At 52.4% G+C, this 20,749-nt stretch overlaps 6 non-coding genes across 6 annotated transcripts; 3 read left to right on the top strand and 3 right to left on the bottom strand.

Moving 5' to 3' along the window:
* On the bottom strand, nt 1–74 carry TRNAN-GUU (transfer RNA asparagine (anticodon GUU)). The gene has a single exon. It is a non-coding gene; the product is annotated as a tRNA-Asn (tRNA).
* Nucleotides 75–1,628: 1,554 nt separating this feature from the next.
* On the bottom strand, nt 1,629–1,702 carry TRNAN-GUU (transfer RNA asparagine (anticodon GUU)). The gene has a single exon. It is a non-coding gene; the product is annotated as a tRNA-Asn (tRNA).
* Nucleotides 1,703–7,237: 5,535 nt separating this feature from the next.
* TRNAN-GUU (transfer RNA asparagine (anticodon GUU)) lies at nt 7,238–7,311 on the bottom strand. Its single transcript has one exon. It is a non-coding gene; the product is annotated as a tRNA-Asn (tRNA).
* A 6,026-nt stretch (nt 7,312–13,337) lies between these two features.
* TRNAN-GUU (transfer RNA asparagine (anticodon GUU)) lies at nt 13,338–13,411 on the top strand. The gene has a single exon. It is a non-coding gene; the product is annotated as a tRNA-Asn (tRNA).
* A 1,686-nt stretch (nt 13,412–15,097) lies between these two features.
* Nucleotides 15,098–15,171, top strand: TRNAN-GUU (transfer RNA asparagine (anticodon GUU)). Its single transcript has one exon. It is a non-coding gene; the product is annotated as a tRNA-Asn (tRNA).
* A 951-nt stretch (nt 15,172–16,122) lies between these two features.
* On the top strand, nt 16,123–16,196 carry TRNAN-GUU (transfer RNA asparagine (anticodon GUU)). Its single transcript has one exon. It is a non-coding gene; the product is annotated as a tRNA-Asn (tRNA).
* Nucleotides 16,197–20,749: the final 4,553 nt, after the last annotated feature.

Raw genomic sequence — 20,749 nt, 5'->3', positions numbered from 1 at the left:
CGTCCCCGGGTGGGCTCAAACCTCCAACCTCTCGGTTAACAGCCGATCGCGCTAGCCAATTGCGCCACGGAGACAGTCCTGCTATACTCTCACCACCATCAGAACATATCTTGAAAGCTATCAGTCCAAAGAAAAAAAGCGCCGCACCACTCCGGGTGGGCTCGAACCTCCAACCTTTCGTCTAACAGCCGATCGCGCTAGCCGACTGCGCCACGGAGACAGTCGTGCTCCACTTTCACCACCATCAAAACATATCTTCAAAGCTATCACCGCAAAGAAAAAAAAACGACACACTGTCCCCGGGTGGGCTCGAAACTCCAAGCTTTCGGTTAACAGCCGATCACGCTAGCCGATTGCGCCACGGAAACAGTCATGCTCCACTCTCACCACCATCAGAACATATCTTCAAAGCTATCGGCCCAAAGAAAAAAAAAGCGCCGCACTACCACCGGGTGGGCTCTAACCTCCAACCTTTCGGTTAACAGCCGATCGCGCTCGCCAATTGCGCCATGGAGACAGTCGTGCTCCACTCTCACCAACATCAGAACATATCTTCAAAGCTATCAGCCCAAAGAAAAAAAAGCGCCGCACCACTCCCGGCCGGGCTCGAACCTCCATCCTTTCTGTTAACAGCCGATCGCGATAGCCAATTGCGTCACGGAGACAGTCGTGCTCCACTCTCACCACCATTAGAACATATCTTCAAAGCAATCAGCGCAAAGAAAAAAAAGCGACACACCGTCCCCGGGAGGTCTCGAAACTCCAACTTTTCGGTTAACAGCCGATCGCGCTAGCCAATTGCGCCACGGAGACAGTACTGCTCTACTCTCACCACCATCAGAACATATCTTCAAAGCTATCAGCTCAAAGAAAAAAAAGTGCCGCACCACTACCGGGTGGGCTCGAAACTCCAAGCTTTCAGTTAACAGCCGATCGCGCTAGCCAATTGCGCCACGAAGACAGTCCTGCTCCACTCTCACCACCATCAGAACATATCTTCAAAGCTATCAGCGCAAAGAAAAAAAAAGCGACACACCGTCCCCAGGTGGGCTCGAAACTCCAACCTTTCGGTTAACAGCCGATCGCGCTAGCCAATTGCGCCACGGAGACAGTCCTGCTCCACTCTCACCACCATCAGAACATATCTTCAAAGCTATCAGCTCAAAGAAAAAAAAGCGCCGAGCCACTACCGGGTGGGCTCGAAACTCCAAGCTTTCGGTTAACAGCCGATCGCGCTAGCCAATTGCGCCACTGAGACTGTCCTGCTCCACTCTAGCCAACATCAGAACATATCTTTAAAGCTATCAGCCCAAAGAAAAAAAGAGACACACCACTCCCGGGAGGGCTCCAACCTCCAACCTTTCGGTTAACAGCCGATAGCGCTAGCCAATTGCGGCACAGAGACATTCGTGCTCCACTCTCACCACCGTCAGAACATTTCTTCGCAGCTAGCAGCCCAAAGAAAAAAAAGCGCCGCACCACCACCGGGTGGGCTCGAACCTCCAACCTTTCGGTTAACAGCTGATCGCGCTAGCCAATGGCGCCACAGAGACAGTCGTGCTCCACTCTCACCACAATCAGAACATATCTTCAAAGCTATCAGCGAAAAGAGAAAAAAAGCGACACACCGTCCCCGGGTGGGCTCAAACCTCCAACCTCTCGGTTAACAGCCGATCGCGCTAGCCAATTGCGCCACGGAGACAGTCCTGCTATACTCTCACCACCATCAGAACATATCTTGAAAGCTATCAGTCCAAAGAAAAAAAGCGCCGCACCACTCCGGGTGGGCTCGAACCTCCAACCTTTCGTCTAACAGCCGATCGCGCTGGCCGATTGCGCCACGGAGACAGTCGTGCTCCACTTTCACCACCATCAAAACATATCTTCAAAGCTATCACCGCAAAGAAAAAAAACGACACACTGTCCCCGGGTGGGCTCGAAACTCCAAGCTTTCGGTTAGCAGCCGATCACGCTAGCCGATTGCGCCACGGAAACAGTCATGCTCCACTCTCACCACCATCAGAACATATCTTCAAAGCTATCGGCCCAAAGAAAAAAAAGCGCCGCACTACCACCGGGTGGGCTCTAACCTCCAACCTTTCGGTTAACAGCCGATCGCGCTCGCCAATTGCGCCATGGAGACAGTCGTGCTCCACTCTCACCAACATCAGAACATATCTTCAAAGCTATCAGCTCAAAGAAAAAAAAGCGCCGCACCACTACCGGGTGGTCTCGAAACTCCAAGCTTTCAGTTAACAGCCGATCGCGCTAGCCAATTGCGCCACGAAGACAGTCCTGCTCCACTCTCACCACCATCAGAACATATCTTCAAAGCTATCAGCGCAAAGAAAAAAAAAGCGACACACCGTCCCCAGGTGGGCTCGAAACTCCAACCTTTCGGTTAACAGCCGATCGCGCTAGCCAATTGCGCCACGGAGACAGTCCTGCTTCACTCTCACCACCATCAGAACATATCGTTAAAGCTACCAGCTCAAAGAAAAAAAAGCGCCGAGCCACTACCGGGTGGGCTCGAAACTCCAAGCTTTCGGTTAACAGACGATCGCGCTAGCCAATTGCGCCACGAAGACAGTCCTGCTCTACTCTCACCACCATCAGAACATATCTTCAAAGCTATCAGCCCAAAGAAAAAAAGCGCCGCACCACCACCGGGTGGGCTAGAACCTCAAACCTTTTGGTTAACAGTCGATCGCGCTAGACAATTGCGCCACGGAGACAGTCCTGCTCCACTCTCACCACCATCAGAACATATCTTCAAAGCTATCAGCCCAAAGAAAAAAAAAGTGCCGCACTACCACCGGGTGGGCTCTAACCTCCAACCTTTCGGTTAACAGCCGATCTCGCTCGCCAATTGCGCCATGCAGACAGTCGTGCTCCACTCTCACCAACATCAGAACATATCTTCAAAGCTATCAGCCCAAAGAAAAAAAAGCGCCGCACCACCCCCGGCCGGGCTCGAACGTCCATCCTTTCTGTTAAAAGCCGATCGCGATAGCCAATTGCGTCACGGAGACAGTCGTGCTCCACTCTCACCACCATTAGAACATATCTTCAAAGCAATCAGCGCAAAGAAAAAAAAGCGACACACTGTCCCCGGGTGGGCTCGAAACTCCAACTTTTCGGTTAACAGCCGATCGCGCTAGCCAATTGCGCCACGGAGACAGTCCTGCTCTACTCTCACCACCATCAGAACATATCTTCAAAGCTATCAGCTCAAAGAAAAAAAAGTGCCGCACCAATACCGGGTGGGCTCGAAACTGCAAGCTTTCGGTTAACAGCCGATCGCGCTAGCCAATTGCGCCACTGAGACAGTCCTGCTCCACTCTCACCACCATCAGAACATATCTTCAAAGCTATCAGCGCAAAGAAAAAAAAGCGACACACCGTCCCCGGGTGGGCTCGAAACTCCAAGCTTTCGGTTAACAGCCGATCGCGCTAGCCAATTGCGCCACGGAGACAGTCCTGCTCTACTCTCACCACCATCAGAACATATCTTCAAAGCTATCAGCCTTTAGAAAAAAAGCGCCACACCACCACCGGGTGGGCTCGAACCTCCAACCTTTCGGTTAACAGTCGACCGCGCTAGCCAACTGCGCCACGCAGACAGTCCTGCTTCACTCTCACCACCATCAGTACATATCTTCAAAGCTATCAGCCCATAGAAAAAAGCCCGCACCACCACCGGGTGTGCTCGAACCTTTAACCTTTCGGTTAACGGCCGAACGCCCTAGCCAATTGCGCCACTGAGACTGTCCTGCTCCACTCTAGCCAACATCAGAACATATCTTTAAAGCTATCAGCCCAAAGAAAAAAAGCGACACACCACTCCCGGGAGGGCTCGAACCTCCAACCTTTCGGTTAACAGCCGATAGCGCTAGCCAATTGCGCCACAGAGACATTCGTGCTCCACTCTCACCACCGTCAGAACATTTCTTCGCAGCTATCAGCCCAAAGAAAAAAAAGCGCCGCACCACCACCGGGTGGGCTCGAACCTCCAACCTTTCGGTTAACAGCTGATCGCGCTAGCCAATGGCGCCACAGAGACAGTCATGCTCCACTCTCACCACAATCAGAACATATCTTCAAAGCTATCTGCGAAAAGAGAAAAAAAGCGACACACCGTCCCCGGGTGGGCTCAAACCTCCAACCTCTCGGTTAACAGCCGATCGCGCTAGCCAATCGCGCCACGGAGACAGTCCTGCTATACTCTCACCACCATCAGAACATATCTTGAAAGCTATCAGTCCAAAGAAAAAAAGCGCCGCACCACTCCCGGTGGGCTCGAACCTCCAACCTTTCGTCTAACAGCCGATCGCGCTAGCCGATTGCGCCACGGAGACAGTCGTGCTCCACTTTCACCACCATCAAAACATATCTTCAAAGCTATCACCGCAAAGAAAAAAAAACGACACACTGTCCCCGGGTGGGCTCGAAACTCCAAGCTTTCGGTTAACAGCCGATCACGCTAGCCGATTGCGCCACGGAAACAGTCATGCTCCACTCTCACCACCATCAGAACATATCTTCAAAGCTATCAGCCCAAAGAAAAAAAGCGCCGCACCACCACCGGGTGGGCTAGAACCTCAAACCTTTTGGTTAACAGTCGATCGCGCTAGCCAATTGCGCCACGGAGACAGTCCTGCTTCACTCTCACCACCATAAGAACATATCTCTAAAGCTATCAGCCCATGGAAAAATAAGCCCACACCACCACTGGGTGAGCGCGAACCTCCAACCTTTCGGATAACAGCCGATCGCGCTAGCCAATTGCGCCACGAAGACAGTCCTGCTCCACTCTCACCACCATCAGAACATATCTTCAAAGCTATCAGCGCAAAGAAAAAAAAAGCGACACACCGTCCCCTGGTGGGCTCGAAACTCCAACCTTTCGGTTAACAGCCGATCGCGCTAGCCAATTGCGCCACGGAGACAGTCCTGCTCCACTCTCACCACCATCAGAACATATCTTCAAAGCTATCAGATCAAAGAAAAAAAAGCGCCGAGCCACTACCGGGTGGGCTCGAAACTCCAAGCTTTCGGTTAACAGCCGATCGCGCTAGCCAATTGCGCCACGAAGACAGTCCTGCTCTACTCTCACCACCATCAGAACATATCTTCAAAGCTATAAGCCCAAAGAAAAAAAGCGCCGCACCACCACCGGGTGGGCTAGAACCTCAAACCTTTTGGTTAACAGTCGATCGCGCTAGCCAATTGCGCCACGGAGACAGTCCTTCTTCACTCTCACCACCATAAGAACATATCTCTAAAGCTATCAGCCCATAGAAAAATAAGCCCCACCACCACCGGGTGAGCGCGAACCTCCAACCTTTCGGTTAACAGCCGATCGCGCTAGCCAATCGCGCCACGGAGACAGCCCTGCTATACTCTCACTACCATCTAAACATATCTTCAAAGCTATCAGTCCAAAGAAAAAAAGCGCCGCACCACTCCGGGTGGGCTCGAACCTCCAAGCTTTCGTCCAACAGCCGATCGCGCTAGCCAATTGCGCCACGGAGACAGTCGTGCTCCACTTTAACCACCATCAGAACATATCTTCAAAGCTATCACCGGAAAGAAAAAAAAGCGACACACCGTCCCCGGGCTGGCTCGAAACTCCAAGCTTTCGGTTAACAGCCGATCACGCTAGCCAATTGCGCCACGGAGACAGTCATGCTCCACTCTCACCACCATCAGAACATATCTTCAAAGCTATCAGCCCAAAGAAAAAAAAAGCGCCGCACTACCATCGGGTGGGCTCTAACCTCCAACCTTTCGGTTAACAGCCGATCTCGCTCGCCAATTGCGCCATGGAGACAGTCGTGCTCCACTCTCACCAACATCAGAACATATCTTCAAAGCTATCAGCCCAAAGAAAAAAAAGCGCCGCACCACCCCCGGCCGGGCTCGAACCTCCATCCTTTCTGTTAACAGCCGATCGCGATAGCCAATTGCGTCACGGAGACAGTCGTGCTCCACTCTCACCACCATTAGAACATATCTTCAAAGCAATCAGCGCAAAGAAAAAAAAGCGATACACCGTCCCCGGGTGGGCTCCAAACTCCAACTTTTCGGTTAACAGACGATCGCGCTAGCCAATTGCGCCACGGAGACAGTCCTGCTCTACTCTCACCACCATCAGAACATATCTTCAAAGCTATCAGCTCAAAGAAAAAAAAAGTGCCGCACCAATACCGGGTGGGCTCGAAACTCCAAGCTTTCAGTTAACAGCCGATCGCGCTAGCCAATTGCGCCACGGAGACAGTCCTGCTCCACTCTCACCACCATCAGAACATATCTTCAAAGCTATCAGCGCAAAGAAAAAAAAGCGACACACCGTCCCCGGGTGGGCTCGAAACTCAAACCTTTCAGTTAACAGCCGATCGCGCTAGCCAATTGCGCCACGGAGACAGTCCTGCTCCACTCTCACCACCATCAGAACATATCTTCAAAGCTATCAGCTCAAAGAAAAAAAAGCGCCGCGCAACTACCGGGTGGGCTCGAAACTCCAAGCTTTCGGTTAACAGCCGATCGCGCTAGCCAATTGCGCCACGGAGACAGTCCTGCTCCACTCTCACCACCATCAGAACATATCTTCAAAGCTATCAGCCCAAAGAAAAAAAGCGCCGCACCACCACCGGGTGGGCTCGGACCACCAACCTTTCGGTTAACAGTCGATCGCGCTAGCCAACTGCGCCACGGAGACAGTCCTGCTTCACTCTCACCACCATCAGTACAAATCTTCAAAGCTATCAGCTCATAGAAAAAAGCCCGCACCACCACCGGGTGTGCTCGAACCTTTAACCTTTCGGTTAACGGCCGAACGCGCTAGCCAATTGCGCCACGGAGACTGTCCTGCTCCACTCTAGCCAACATCAGAACATATCTTTAAAGCTATCAGCCCAAAGAAAAAAAGCAACACACCACTCCCGGGAGGGCTCGAACCTCCAACCCTTCGGTTAACAGCCGATAGCGCTAGCCAATTGCGCCACGGAGACAGTCGTGCTCCACTCTCACCACCGTCAGAACATTTCTTCGGAGCTATCAGCCCAAAGAAAAAAAAAGCGCCGCACCACCACCGGGTGGGCTCGAACCTCCAACCTTTCGGTTAATAGCCGGTCGCGCTAGCCAATGGCGCCACAGAGACAGTCGTGCTCCACTCTCACCACCATAAAAACATATCTTCAAAGCTATCAGCGAAAAGAAAAAAAAAGCGACACATCGTCCCCGGGTGGGCTCAAACCTCCAACCTCTCGGTTAACAGCCGATCGCGCTAGCCAATTGCGCCACGGAGACAGTCCTGCTATACTCTCACCACCATCAGAACATATCTTCAAAGCTATCAGTCCAAAGAAAAAAAGCGCCGCACCACTCCGGGTGGGCTCGAACCTCCAACTTTTCGTCTAACAGCCGATCGCGCTAGCCAATTGCGCCACGGAGACAGTCGTGCTCCACTTTCACCACCATCAGAACATATTTTCAAAGCTATCACCGCAAAGAAAAAAAGCGACACACTGTCCCCGGGTGGGCTCGAAACTCCAAGCTCTCGGTTAACAGCCGATCACGCTAGCCGATTGCGCCACGGAAACAGTCATGCTCCACTCTCACCACCATCAGAACATATCTTCAAAGCTATCAGCACAAAGAATAAAAAAGCGCCGCACTACCACCGGGTGGGCTCTAACCTCCAACTTTTCGGTTAACAGCCGATCGCGCTCGCCAATTGCGCCATGGAGACAGTCATGCTCCACTCTCACCAACATCAGAACATATCTTCAAAGCTATCAGCCCAAAGAAAAAAAAGCGCCGCACCACTCCCGGCCGGGCTCGAACCTCCATCCTTTCTGTTAACAGCCGATCGCGATAGCCAATTGCGTCACGGAGACAGTCGTGCTCCACTCTCACCACCATTAGAACATATCTTCAAAGCAATCAGCGCAAAGAAAAAAAAGCGACACACCGTCCCCGGGTGGTCTCGAAACTTCAACTTTTCGGTTAACAGCCGATCGCGCTAGCCAATTGCGCCACGGAGACAGTCCTGCTCTACTCTCACCACCATCAGAACATATCTTCAAAGCTATCAGGTCAAAGAAAAAAAAGCGCCGCACCACTACCGGGTGGGCTCGAAACTCCAAGCTTTCAGTTAACAGCCGATCGCGCTAGCCAATTGCGCCACGGAGACAGTCCTGCTCCACTCTCACCACCATCAGAACATATCTTCAAAGCTATCAGCGCAAAGAAAAAAAAGCGACACACCGTCCCCGGGTGGGCTCGAAACTCCAACCTTTCGGTTAACAGCCGATCGCGCTAGCCAATTGCGCCACGGAGACAGCCCTGCTCCACTCTCACCACCATCAGAACATATCTTCAAAGCTATCAGCTCAAAGAAAAAAAAGCGCCGAGCCACTACCGGGTGGGCTCGAAACTCCAAGCTTTCGGTTAACAGCCGATCGCGCTAGCCAATTGCGCCACGAAGACAGTCCTGCTCTACTCTCACCACCATCAGAACATATTTTCAAAGCTATCAGCCCAAAGAAAAAAAGCGCCGCACCACCACCGGGTGGGCTCGAACCTCAAACCTTTTGGTTAACAGTCAATCGCGCTAGCCAATTGCGCCACGGAGACAGTCCTGCTTCACTCTCACCACCATAAGAACATATCTCTAAAGCTATCAGCCCATAGAAAAATAAGCCCACACCACCACCGGGTGGGCTCAAACCTCCAACCTTTCGGATAACAGCCGATCGCGCTAGCCAATTGCGCCACGGAGAGAGTCGTGCTCCACTCTCACCACCATCAGAACATATCTTCAAAGCTATCAGCCCAAAGAAAAAAAAAAGCGCCGCACTACCACCGGGTGGGCTCGAAACTCCAAGCTTTCGGTTAACACCCGATCGCGCTAGCCAATTGCGCCACGGAGACAGTCCTGCTCTACTCTCACCACCATCAGAACATATCTTCAAAGTTATCAGCGCAAAAAAAAGCAACACACCACTCCCGGGAGGGCTCGAACCTCCAACCTTTCGCCTAACAGCTGATCGCGCTAGCAAATTGCGCCACGGAGACAGTCCTGCTATACTCTCAATACCATCAGAACATATCTTCAAAGCTATCAGCCCAAAGAAAAAAAAGTGCCGCACCACCACCGGGTGGGCTCGAACCTCCAACTTTTTGGTTAACTGCAAATTGCGCTAGCCAACTGCGCCACGGAGACAGTCGTGCTCCACTCTCTCCACCGTCCGAACATTTCTTCACAGCTATCAGACCAAAGAAAAAGAAGCGCCGCACCACCACCGGGTGGGCTCGAACCTGCAACCTTTCGGTCAACAGCAGATCGCGCTAGCCAATTGTGCCACGGAGACAGTCGTGCTCCACTCTCACCACCATCAGAACATAACTTCAAAGCTGTCAAAAAAAGAAAAAAAAGCGACACACCGTCCCCGGGTGGGCTGAAACCTCCAACCTCTCGGTTAACAGCCGATCGCGCTAGCCAATAGCGCCACGGAGACAGTCCTGCTATACTCTCACCACCATCAGAACATATCTTCAAAGCTATCAGTCCAAAGAAAAAAAAATCGCCGCACCACTCCGGGGGGGGGCTCGAACCTCCAGCCTTTCGTCTAACAGCCGATCGCGCTAGCCAATTGCGCCACGGAGACAGTGAGGCTCCACTTTTACCACCATCAGAACATATCTTCAAAGCTATCAGCGCAAAAAAAGCGACACACCGTCCCCGGGTGGGCTCGAAACTCCAACTTTTAGGTTAACAGCCGATCGCGCTAGCCAATTGCGCCACGGAGACAGTCCTGCTCTACTCTCACCACCATCAGAACATATCTTCAAAGCTATCAGCTCAAAGAAAAAAAAAGCGCCGCACCAATACCGGGTGGGCTCGAAACTCCAAGCTTTCGGTTAACAGCCGATCGCGCTAGCCAATTGCGCCACGGAGGCAGTCCTGCTCCACTCTCACCACCATCAGAACATATCTTCAAAGCTATCAGCGCAAAGAAAAAAAAAGCGACACACCGTCCCCGGGTGGGCTAGAAACTCAAACCTTTCGGTTAACAGCCGATCGCGCTAGCCAATTGCGCCACGGAGACAGTCCTGCTCCACTCTCACCACCATCAGAACATATCTTCAAAGCTATCTGCTCAAATAAAAAAAAGCGCCGAGCCACTACCGGGTGGGCTCGAAACTCCAAGCTTTCGGTTAACAGCCGATCACGCTAGCCAATTGCGCCACGGAGACAGTCCTGCTCTACTCTCACCACCATCAGAACATATCTTCAAAGCTATCAGCCCATAGAAAAAAAGCGCCGCACCACCACCGGGTGGGCTCGAACCTCAAACCTTTTGGTTAACAGTCAATCGCGCTAGCCAATGGCGCCACGGAGACAGTCCTGCTTCACTCTCACCACCATCAGAACATATCTTCAAAGCTATCAGCCCAAAGAAAAAAAAGTGCCGCACCACCACCGGGTGGGCTCGAACCTCCAAATTTTTGGTTAACTGCAAATCGCGCTAGCCAACTGTGCCACGGAGACAGTCGTGCTCCACTCTCACCACCGTCCGAACATTTCTTCACAGCTATCAGCCCAAAGGAAAAGAGGCGCCGCACCACCACCGGGTGGGCTCGAACCTGCAACCTTTCGGTCAACAGCAGATCGCGCTAGCCAATTGCGCCACGGAGACAGTCGTGCTCCACTCTCACCACCATCAGAGCATATCTTCAAAGCTGTCAGGGAAAAGAAAAAAAAGCGACACACCGTCCCTGGGTTGGCTCAAACCTCCAACCTCTCGGTTAACAGCCGATCGCGCTAGCCAATTGCGCCACGGAGACAGTCCTGATATACTCTCACCACCATCAGAACATATCTTCAAAGCTATCAGTCCAAAGAAAAAAAGCGCCGCACCACTCCGGGTGGGCTCGAACCTCCAACCTTTCGTCTAACAGCCGATCGCGCTAGCCAATTGCGCCACGGAGACAGTCGTGCTCCACTTTTACCACCATCAGAACATATCTTCAAAGCAATCAGCGCAAAGAAAAAAAAGCGACACACCGTCCCCGGGTGGGCTCGAAACTCCAACTTTTCGGTTAACAGCCGATCGCGCTAGCCAATTGCGCCACGGAGACAGTCCTGCTCTACTCTCACCACCATCAGAACATATCTTCAAAGCTATCAGCTCAAAGAAAAAAAAAGCGCCGCACCAATACCGGGTGGGCTCGAAACTCCAAGCTTTCGGTTAACAGCCGATCGCGCTAGCCAATTGCGCCACGGAGACAGTCCTGCTCCACTCTCACCACCATCAGAACATATCTTCAAAGCTATCAGCGCAAAGAAAAAAAAAGCGACACACCGTCCCCGGGTGGGCTAGAAACTCAACCCTTTCGGTTAACAGCCGATCGCGCTAGCCAATTGCGCCACGGAGACAGTCCTGCTCCACTCTCACCACCATCAGAACATATCTTCAAAGCTATCTGCTCAAATAAAAAAAAAGCGCCGAGCCACTACCGGGTGGGCTCGAAACTTCAAGCTTTCGGTTAACAGCCGATCGCGCTAGCCAATTGCGCCACGGAGACAGTCCTGCTCTACTCTCACCACCATCAGAACATATCTTCAAAGCTATCAGCCCAAAGAAAAAAAGCGCCGCACCACCACCGGGTGGGCTCGAACCTCAAACCTTTTGGTTAACAGTCGATCGCGCTAGCCAATGGCGCCACGGACACAGTCCTGCTTCACTCTCACCACCATCAGAACATATCTTCAAAGCTATCAGCTCAAAGAAAAAAAAGTGCCGCACCACCACCGGGTGGACTCGAACCTCCAAATTTTTGGTTAACTGCAAATCGCGCTAGCCAACTGTGCCACGGAGACAGTCGTGCTCCACTCTCACCACCGTCCGAACATTTCTTCAGAGCTATCAGCCCAAAGGAAAAGAAGCGCCGCACCACCACAGGTGGGCTCGAACCTGCAACCTTTCGGTCAACAGCAGATCGCGCTAGCCAATTGCGCCACGGAGACAGTCGTGCTCCACTCTCACCACCATCAGAACATATCTTCAAAGCTGTCAGGGAAAAGAAAAAAAAGCGACACACCGTCCCCGGGTGGGCTCAAACCTCCAACCTCTCGGTTAACAGCCAATCGCGCTAGCCAATTGCGCCACGGAGACAGTCCTGATGTACTCTCACCACCATCAGAACATATCTTCAAAGCTATCAGTCCAAAGAAAAAAAGCGCCGCACCACTCCGGGTGGGCTCGAACCTCCAACCTTTCGTCTAACAGCCGATCGCGCTAGCCAATTGCGCCACGGAGACAGTCGTGCTCCACTTTCACCACCATCAGAACATATCTTCAAAGCTATCACCGGAAAGAAAAAAAAGCGACACACCGTCCCCGGGTGGGCTCGAAACTCCAAGCTTTCGGTTAACAGCCGATCACGCTAGCCAATTGCGCCACGGAGACAGTCACGGAGACAACCAAAAGGTTGGAGGTTCGAGCCCACCCAGTGGTGGTGTGGGCTTATTTTTCTATGGGCTGATAGCTTTGAAGATATGTTCTGATGGTGGTGAGAGTGAAGCAGGACTGTCTCCGTGGCGCAATTGGCTAGCGTGATCGACTGTTAACAAAAATGTTTGAGGTTCGAGCCCACCCGGTGGTGGTGCGGCGCTTTTTTTCTTTGGTCTGATAGCTTTGAAGATATGTTCTGATGGTGGTGAGAGTAGAGCAGGACTGTCTCCGTGGCGCAATTGGCTAGCGCGATCGGCTGTTAACCGAAAGCTTGGAGTTTCGAGCCCACCCGGTAGCGGCGCGGCGCTTTTTTTTCTTTGAGCTGATAGCTTTGAAGATATGTTCTGATGGGGGTGAGAGTGGAGCAGGACTGTCTCCGTGGCGCAATTGGCTAGTGCGATCGGCTGTTAACCGAAAGGTTGGAGTTTCGAGCCCACCCGGGGGTGGTGCGCCGCTTTTTTTCTTTGGGCTGATAGCTTTGAAGATATGTTCTGATGTTAGTGAGAGTGGAGCACGACTGTCTCCATGGCGCAATTGGCGAGCGCGATCGGCTGTTAACCGAAAGGTTGGAGGTTCGAGCCCACCCGGTGGTAGTGCGGCGCTTTTTTTTCTTTGGGCTGATAGCTTTGAAGATATGTTCTGATGGTGGTGAGAGTGGAGCTGGACTGTCTCCGTTGCGCAATTGGCTAGCGTGATCGGCTGTTAACCGAAAGCTTGGAGTTTCGAGCCCACTGGGGACGGTGTGTCGCTTTTTTTCTTTGGACTGATAGCTTTGAAGATATGTCCTGATGGTGGTGAGAGTATAGCAGGACTGTCTCCGTGGCGCAATCGGCTAGCGCGATCGGCTGTTAACCGAGAGGTTGGAGGTTTGAGCCCACCCGGGGACGGTGTGTCGCTTTTTTTTCTTTTCGCTGATAGCTTTGAAGATATGTTCTGATGGTGGTGAGAGTGGAGCACGACTGTCTCTGTGGCGCAATTGGCTAGCGCGATCTGCTGTTGACTGAATGTTTGGAGGTTTGAGCCCACCCGGTGGTGGTGCGGCACTTTTTTTTCTTTGGGCTGATAGCTCTGAAGAAATGTTCTGATGGGGGTGAGATTATAGCAGGACTGCCTCCGTGGCGCAATTTGCTAGCGCGATCGGCTGTTAAGCGAAAGGTTGGAGGTTCGAGCCCTCCTGGGAGTGGTGTGTTTCTTTTTTCATTGCGCTGATAGCTTTGAAGATATGTTCTAATGGTGGTGAGAGTGGAGCACGACTGTCTCCGTGGCCCAATTGGCTAGCGCGATCCGCTGTTAACGTAAAGGTTGGAGGTTCGAGCCCACCAGGTGGTGGGGCGGCGCTTTTTTTTCTTTAGGCTGATAGCTCTGAAGAAATGTTCTGATGGTGGTGAGAGTGAAGCAGGACTGTCTCCGTGGCGCAATTGGCTAGCGCGATCGGCTGTTAACAAAAATGTTTGAGGTTCGAGCCCACCCGGTGGTGGTGCGGCGCTTTTTTTCTTTGGGCTGATAGCTTTGAAGATATGTTCTGATGGTGGTGAGAGTAGAGCAGGACTGTCTCCGTGGCGCAATTGGCTAGCGCGATCGGCTGTTAACCTAAAGCTTGGAGTTTCGAGCCCACCCGGTAGCGGCGCGGCGCTTTTTTTCTTTGAGCTGATAGCTTTGAAGATATGTTCTGATGGTGGTGAGAGTGGAGCACGACTGTCTCCGTGGCGCAATTGGCTAGCGCGATCGGCTGTTAACAGAAAGGATGGAGGTTCGAGCCCACCCGGGGGTGGTGCGCCGCTTTTTTTCTTTTGGCTGATAGCTTTGAAGATATGTTCTGATGTTAGTGAGAGTGGAGCACGACTGTCTCCATGGCGCAATTGGCGAGCGCGATCGGCTGTTAACCGAAAGGTTGGAGGTTCGAGCCCACCCGGTAGCGGCGCGGCGCTTTTTTTTCTTTGAGCTGATAGCTTTGAAGATATGTTCTGATGGTGGTGAGAGTGGAGCAGGACTGTCTCCGTGGCGCAATTGGCTAGCGTGATCAGCTGTTAACCGAAAGGTTGGAGTTTCGAGCCCACCCGGGGGTGGTGCGCTGCTTTTTTTCTTTGGGCTGATAGCTTTTAAGATATGTTCTGATGTAGTGATAGTGGAGCACGACTGTCTCCATGGCGCAATTGGCGAGCGCGATCAGCTGTTAACCGAAAGGTTGGAGGTTCGAGGCCACCCGGTGGTAGTGCGGCGCTTTTTTTCTTTGGGCTGATAGCTTTGAAGATATGTTCTGATGGTGGTGAGAGTGGAGCTGGACTGTCTCCGTTGCGCAATTGGCTAGCGTGATCGGCTGTTAACCGAAAGCTTGGAGTTTCGAGCCCACTGGGGACGGTGTGTCGCTTTTTTTGCGCTGACAGCTTTGAAGATATGTTCTGATGGTGGTGAAAGTGGAGCCTCAGTGTCTCCGTGGCGCAATTGGCTAGCGCCATCGGCTGTTAGGCGAAAGGTTGGAGGTTCGAGCCCACCCAAAATGGTGCGGCGCTTTTTTTCTGTGGACTGATAGCTTTGAAGATATGTTCTGATGGTGGTGAGAGTATAGCAGGACTGTCTCCGTGGCGCAATCGGCTAGCGCAATCGGCTGTTAACCGAGAGGTTGGAGGTTTGAGCCCACCCGGGGACGGTGTGTCGCTTTTTTTTCTTTTCGCTGATAGCTTTGAAGATATGTTCTGATGGTGGTGAGAGTGGAGCACGACTGTCTCCGTGGCGCAGTTGGCTAGCGCGATTTGCAGTTAACCGAAAAGTTGGAAGTTCGAGCCCACCCGGTGGTGGTGCGGCAGTTTTTTTTCTTTGGGTTGATAGCTTTGAAGATATGTTCTGATGGTGGTGAGAGTATAGCAGGACTGCCTCCGTGGCGCAATTTGCTAGCGCGATCGGCTGTTAAGCGAAAGGTTGGAGGTTCGAGCCCTCCTGGGAGTGGTGTGTTGCTTTTTTCTTTGCGCTGATAACTTTAGAGACATGTTCTCATGGTGGTGAGATCTGAGCAAGACTGTCTCCGTGGCGCAATTGGCCAGCACGTTCGGCTGTTAACCGAAAAATTGGAGGTTTGAGCCCTCCCGGGAGTGGTGTGTTGCTTTTTTCTTTTCGCTGATAGCTTTGAAGATATGTTCTGATGGTGGTGAGAGTGGAGCACGACTGTCTCCGTGGCGCAGTTGGGTAGCGCGATCCGCTGTTTACGTAAAGGTTGGAGGTTCTAGCCCACCAGGTGGTGGTGCGGCGCTTTTTTTGAGCTGGTAGCTCTGAAGAAATGTTGTGACGGTGGTGAGCGTGGAGCACGACTGTCTCCGTGGCGCCATTGGCTAGCGCGATCGGCTGTTAACCGAAAGGTTGGAGGTTCGAGCCCACCCGGTGGTGGTGCGGCGCTTTTTTTTCTTTGGGCTGATAGCTCCGAAGAAATGTTGTGACGGTGGTGAGAGTGGAGCACGACTGTCTCCGTGGCGCCATTGGCTAGCGCTATCGGCTGTTAGACGAAAGGTTCGATGTTCGAGCCCACCCAAAATGGTGCGGCGCTTTTTTTCTGTGGACTGATAGCTTTGAAGATATGTTCTGATGGTGGTGAGAGTATAGCAGGACTGTCTCCGTGGCGCAATCGGCTAGCGCAATCGGCTGTTAACCGAGAGGTTGGAGGTTTGAGCCCACCCGGGGACGGTGTGTCGCTTTTTTTTCTTTTCGCTGATAGCTTTGAAGATATGTTCTGATGGTGGTGAGAGTGGAGCACGACTGTCTCCGTGGCGCAGTTGGCTAGCGCGATTTGCAGTTAACCGAAAAGTTGGAAGTTCGAGCCCACCCGGTGGTGGTGCGGCAGTTTTTTTTCTTTGGGTTGATAGCTTCGAAGATATGTTCTGATGGTGGTGAGAGTATAGCAGGACTGCCTCCGTGGCGCAATTTGCTAGCGCGATCGGCTGTTAAGCGAAAGGTTGGAGGTTCGAGCCCTCCTGGGAGTGGTGTGTTGCTTTTTTCTTTGCGCTGATAACTTTAGAGACATGTTCTCATGGTGGTGAGATCTGAGCAAGACTGTCTCCGTGGCGCAATTGGCCAGCACGTTCGGCTGTTAACCGAAAAATTGGAGGTTTGAGCCCTCCCGGGAGTGGTGTGTTGCTTTTTTCTTTTCGCTGATAGCTTTGAAGATATGTTCTGATGGTGGTGAGAGTGGAGCACGACTGTCTCCGTGGCGCAGTTGGGTAGCGCGATCCGCTGTTTACGTAAAGGTTGGAGGTTCTAGCCCACCAGGTGGTGGTGCGGCGCTTTTTTTGAGCTGGTAGCTCTGAAGAAATGTTGTGACGGTGGTGAGCGTGGAGCACGACTGTCTCCGTGGCGCCATTGGCTAGCGCGATCGGCTGTTAACCGAAAGGTTGGAGGTTCGAGCCCACCCGGTGGTGGTGCGGCGCTTTTTTTTCTTTGGGCTGATAGCTCCGAAGAAATGTTGTGACGGTGGTGAGAGTGGAGCACGACTGTCTCCGTGGCGCCATTGGCTAGCGCTATCGGCTGTTAGACGAAAGGTTCGATGTTCGAGCCCACCCGGAGTGGTGCGGCGCTTTTTTTCTTTGGACTGATAGCTTTGAAGATATGTTCTGATGGTGGTGAGAGTATAGCAGGACTGTCTCCGCGGCGCGAGTTGCTAGCACGATCGGCTGTTAACCGAGAGGTTGGAGGTTTGAGCCCACCCGGCGACGGTGTGTCGCTTTTTTTTTCTTTTCGCTGATAGCTTTAAAGATATGTTCTCATGGTGGTGAGAGTGGAGCACGACTGTCTCTGTGGCGCCATTGGCTAGCGCGATCGGCTGTTAACCGAAAGGTTGGAGGTTCGAGCACACGCGGTGGTGGTGCTGGCTTTTTTCTATGGGCTGATAGCTTTGAAGATATGTTCTGATGGTGGTGAGAGTGAAGCAGGACTGTCTCCGTGGCGCAATTGGCTAGCGCGGTCGACTGTTAACCGAAAGGTTGGAGGTTCGAGCCCACCCGGTAGTGGTGCGGCGCTTTTTTTCTTTGAGCTGATAGCTTTGAAGATATGTTCTGATGGTGGTGAGAGTAGAGCAGGACTGTCTCCGTGGCGCAATTGGCTAGCGCGATCGGCTGTTAACAAAAATGTTTGAGGTTCGAGCCCACCCGGTGGTGGTGCGGCGCTTTTTTCTTTGGGCTGATAGCTTTGAAGATATGTTCTGATGGTGGTGAGAGTAGAGCAGGACTGTCTCCGTGGCGCAATTGGCTAGCGCGATCGGCTGTTAACCGAAAGCTTGGAGTTTCGAGCCCACCCGGTAGCGGCGCGGCGCTTTTTTTTTCTTTGAGCTGATAGCTTTGAAGATATGTTCTGATGGTGGTGAGAGTGGAGCACGACTGTCTCCGTGGCGCAATTGGCTAGCGCGATCGGCTGTTAACAGAAAGGATGGAGGTTCGAGCCCACCCGGGGGTGGTGCGCCGCTTTTTTTCTTTGGGCTGATAGCTTTGAAGATATGTTCTGATGTTAGCGAGAGTGGAGCACGACTGTCTCCATGGCGCAATTGGCGAGCGCGATCGGCTGTTAACCGAAAGGTTGGAGGTTCGAGCCCACCCGGTAGCGGCGCGGCGCTTTTTTTGTTTGAGCTGATAGCTTTGAAGATATGTTCTGATGGTGGTGAGAGTGGAGCAGGACTGTCTCCGTGGCGCAATTGGCTAGCGCGATCGGCTGTTAACCGAAAGGTTGGAGTTTCGAGCCCACTCGGGGACGGTGTGTCGCTTTTTTTTTCTTTGCGCTGATAGCTTTGAAGATATGTTCTGAGGGTGGTGAGAGTGGAGCACGACTGTCTCCGTGGCGCAATTGGCTAGCGCGATCGGCTGTTAACAAAAAGGATGGAGGTTCGAGCCCACCCGGGGGTGGTGCGCCGCTTTTTTTCTTTGGGCTGATAGCTTTTAAGATATGTTCTGAGTTTAGTGAGAGTGGAGCACGACTGTCTCCATGGCGCAATTGCCGAGCGCGATCAGCTGTTAACCGAAAGGTTGGAGGTTCGAGCCCACCCGGTGGTAGTGCGGCGCTTTTTTTCTTTGGGCTGATAGCCTTGAAGATATGTTCTGATGGGGGTGAGAGTGGAGCTGGACTGTCTCCGTTGCACAATTGGCTAGCGTGATCGGCTGTTAACCGAAAGCTTGGAGTTTCGAGCCCACTGGGGACGGTGTGTCGCTTTTTTTGCGCTGATAGCTTTGAAGATATGTTCTGATGGTGGTGAAAGTGTAGCCTCAGTGTCTCCGTGGCGCAATTGGCTAGCGCCATCGGCTGTTAGACGAAAGGTTGGAGGTTCGAGCCCACCCAAAGTGGTGCGGCGCTTTTTTTCTGTGGACTGATAGCTTTGAAGATATGTTCTGATGGTGGTGAGAGTATAGCAGGACTGTCTCCGTGGCGCAATCGGCTAGCGCGATCGGCTGTTAACCTAGAGGTTGGAGGTTTGAGCCCACCCGGGGACGGTGTGTCGCTTTTTTTTCTTTTCGCTGATAGCTTTGAAGATATGTTCTGATGGTGGTGAGAGTGGAGCACGACTGTCTCCGTGGCGCAGTTGGCTAGCGCGATTTGCATTTAACCGAAAAGTTAGAAGTTCGAGCCCACCCGGTGGTGGTGCGGCAGTTTTTTTTCTTTGGGCTGATAGCTTTGAAGATATAATCTGATGGTGGTGAGATTATAGCAGGACTGCCTCCGTGGCGCAATTTGCTAGCGCGATCGGCTGTTAAGCGAAAGGTTGGAGGTTCGAGCCCTCCTGGGAGTGGTGTGTTGCTTTTTTCTTTGCGCTGATAACTTTAGAGACATGTTCTCATGGTGGTGAGATCTGAGCAAGACTGTCTCCGTGGCGCAATTGGCCAGCACGTTCGGCTGTTAACCGAAAAATTGGAGGTTTGAGCCCTCCCGGGAGTGGTGTGTTGCTTTTTTCTTTGCGCTGATAGCTTTGAAGATATGTTCTAATGGTGTTGAGAGTGGAGCACGACTGTCTCCGTGGCCCAATTGGGTAGCGCGATCCGCTGTTAACGTAAAGGTTGGAGGTTCTAGCCCACCAGGTGGTGGTGCGGCGCTTTTTTTTTTGAGCTGGTAGCTCTGAAGAAATGTTCTGACGGTGGTGAGCGTGGAGCACGACTGTCTCTGTGGCGCCATTGGCTAGCGCGATCGGCTGTTAACCGAAAGGTTGGAGGTTCGAGCCCACCCGGTGGTGGTGCGGCGCTTTTTTTCTTTGGGCTGATAGCTCCGAAGAAATGTTGTGACGGTGGTGAGAGTGGAGCACGACTGTCTCCGTGGCGCCATTGGCTAGCGCTATCGGCTGTTAGACGAAAGGTTCGATGTTCGAGCCCACCCGGAGTGGTGCGGCGCTTTTTTTCTTTGGACTGATAGCTTTGAAGATATGTTCTGATGGTGGTGAGAGTATAGCAGGACTGTCTCCGTGGCGCGATTGGCTAGCGCGATCGGCTGTTAACCGAGAGGTTGGAGGTTTGAGCCCACCCGGCGACGGTGTGTCGCTTTTTTTTTTCTTTTCGCTGATAGCTTTGAAGATATGTTCTCATGGTGGTGAGAGTGGAGCACGACTGTCTCTGTGGCGCCATTGGCTAGCGCGATCGGCTGTTAACCGAAAGGTTGGAGGTTCGAGCACACCCGGTGGTGGTGCTGGCTTTTTTCTATGGGCTGATAGCTTTGAAGATATGTTCTGATGGTGGTGAGAGTGAAGCAGGACTGTCTCCGTGGCGCAATTGGCTAGCGCGGTCGACTGTTAACCGAAAGGTTGGAGGTTCGAGCCCACCCGGTAGTGGTGCGGCGCTTTTTTTTCTTTGAGCTGATAGCTTTGAAGATATGTTCTGATGGTGGTGAGAGTAGAGCAGGACTGTCTCCGTGGCGCAATTGGCTAGCGCGATCGGCTGTTAACAAAAATGTTTGAGGTTCGAGCCCACCCGGTGGTGGTGCGGCGCTTTTTTTCTTTGGGCTGATAGCTTTGAAGATATGTTCTGATGGTGGTGAGAATATAGCAGGACTGCCTCCGTGGCGCAATTTGCTAGCGCGATCGGCTGTTAAGCGAAAGGTTGGAGGTTCGAGCCCTCCTGGGAGTGGTGTGTTGCTTTTTTCTTTGCGCTGATAACTTTAGAGACATGTTCTCATGGTGGTGAGATCTGAGCAAGACTGTCTCCGTGGCGCAATTGGCCAGCACGTTCGGCTGTTAACCAAAAAATTGGAGGTTTGAGCCCTCCCGGGAATGGTGT

Source organism: Rhipicephalus microplus, unplaced genomic scaffold, assembly GCF_043290135.1.
Source record: "Rhipicephalus microplus isolate Deutch F79 unplaced genomic scaffold, USDA_Rmic scaffold_26, whole genome shotgun sequence".
NCBI lineage: Eukaryota > Metazoa > Arthropoda > Arachnida > Ixodida > Ixodidae > Rhipicephalus > Rhipicephalus microplus.
The sequence above is the reverse complement of the archived record's forward strand: the minus strand, read 5'-3'. Positions and strand labels throughout refer to the sequence as shown.